Source organism: Macrobrachium nipponense, chromosome 4, assembly GCF_015104395.2.
Source record: "Macrobrachium nipponense isolate FS-2020 chromosome 4, ASM1510439v2, whole genome shotgun sequence".
NCBI lineage: Eukaryota > Metazoa > Arthropoda > Malacostraca > Decapoda > Palaemonidae > Macrobrachium > Macrobrachium nipponense.
In genome coordinates, this window is record NC_061100.1 from 80,669,510 (window position 1) to 80,671,951 (window position 2,442).

Below are 2,442 nucleotides of genomic sequence, written 5' to 3' on the forward strand. Positions count from 1 at the left end.
TGTGGATATATTATGTCGTTGAGACTTGAGTTATGCTTAATATCAGTATTTAATCATCTTCAATGCGCTCTTCAGAATTAGAATCATTGACGCTGTCAGGATGATTATTATTACCCTCATCATTACAGTCAGTGTAATGGGTAACAACAATCGCCGATTCCTGTTAGGTGGAAAGTTAGTCTCACACCATTTGCAGATATGTTCGGTGAAGCCGCTAAATCATTATCATTACCATTTCTACCTCAATTTGAATACAAAAACTCTTCTCTATACTGAAAGAAAAGAACCCAAATTCCAACAAAATTACAAACCTGAGTATAAACACCAAAGTTTCAGTGTGATGATTATTCCTGTTCAGCAAAGCAGGGACACGAATGCAAATCTCTTGCAAAAATCAATCTTGAGAGAGAGAGAGAGAGAGAGAGAGAGAGAGAGAGAGAGAGAGAGAGAGAGAGAGAGGCGGGCGAACGACACAAAACGTCCTTTCATGCAAATGGAAATCAAGACGGAGATATCAGGAAACGGGGCGTCACCGCGGAGAACGTTCCAAAGAGGAAGATTTAAAGCTTCGCCTTATCAAAGTGAGTAGTAGTAGTAGGGGAAGGGAGGCGCTTCCTTTGTAGCGGCTGTAAAGCTTAGCCATCGCCATGTTTGCCTCGAAGATAGCTGGTGTGTTCCTTTGACAGTCACCCACGCTTGAAAATTAATGGGCCGCGTTCAGGAAGGCACGGGTGGAGCTCATAAAGTAGAGTTATTGATAAAGAGCAGGACTTACGATGACTTAAAGTGTGGAAACGGCAGAAGGTCTCCTTTCCTGTTCTATCAGTCAGTGTATACTAAGCTTGTGGATTTCGAAGACTCGCTGTTATTTGCACTTTCAGATTACAACATATTTAAATCTCTTTCCAAAATGAGAACTTCATTTGCTTTCATGTCGACAGTTTAACTTGTTTAATTAATCAAAATCCCCAACATCATAACAGGTTTTAAACGGTAATCTGTGATGTTAAGGAGCAAAATTTTTCCCCTTTCAAAAGCGCCTATTTCCTTTAGATTCTTTTGTTTTTAAACTCGCAATATAATTTTTAACAAAATCTTGGAAAAACAAAAATGACTTTTATATCATTTTCCCATGCATGAAGTAACGGTTCTGATATAATCAAATGCAACTGATTATTACCCTCCTTACAGAGAATTGATACTGATTGCAGAAACGTCTTCGACTTACTTCCTACAGTCTATTTAGAATTCAGTGGATATCTCGCGATCAAATAGTTTATTTCATTTAATATTACTCTCCAAACGCATAGTTTTCTTCTTTTCCGTCCTTGATGTCATTAACATCATTCACACCCCCCCCCATTCTCTCTCTCTCTCTCTCTCTCTCTCTCTCTCGCTATGCATTTGTCTGTTAATAATAATTTATGACACCCAGTATTCTCTCATCAATAAACGCAAAAAATAAGAAAAAAAATGAACAAACAGGAATCGAGAAAGTCAGTGTACCAGGATAATGGGTTGATTCTTAGCCATTAATATGTGATGACATAAGCCACATGGCACCCGAGAATTACGCTTTTAATCATAATGAGTAACTTTTGTGTGTATGTGTGTGTGACAGCAGTTGCGTAAATTTTGTTAGTGTTCCATCAGAATATGACATATTATCCACGAACGATCCAATTAGCACAATCCTTGAAACTACAGCAGTTCCAGAAGTTCTTTCCTCATTAAAATACACCATTGCACGAGGAGTGTTCCCTCACCCCACCACTTATTCTTGTTTGCCTCTACCACTCCACTATTTCAAGGGCATTGTTCCCAGACTTCTTACTCTTACAATCTCTCTCACTATTCCAATGACGTTTTTTTTTTTTTTTTTTTTTTTTTTTGCCCATCTTCAGACATGACTTCCTTCTGACCAACTTTTCTCGCCAAAGTTTTATCTAATAGCTCCTCATAGGTCACAGCTCTAAAATATTAATGTTCTTTTAAAGTTAATAGTTTGTTTATCTTCGTTTTCTTTCATCATCAACATACTATAACAACTCAGAATGTAATGATCAAGGATGTTATCATTTGATTTAAACTGCTATTGATAAATATGCTACTTTTTTCTGCTTATTTGTTGGTACTGCTATTATCTTCATATACGCTGTCATATATCAATACCCATAATGCAAAATATGTATTCATATATTTTTGTGAATATATACATTCGAAAGGTCCCTCACTTTGTCACATTCTGGTTTAATTTCATCTTAAGAGTATCAGCATGCGACACACTTATACGTACTAATATTGGAAGAAAATTTGTTTTTCGTCTGAAGGCGAAATGTGACCAAATTAGTATAACTAGGAGTGAAAGAATGTACAACGAATTTCTATTATCCCAGATTGTTTCATATTCACTCTTTCAATTTCCATTGTATCTCTGTCGAT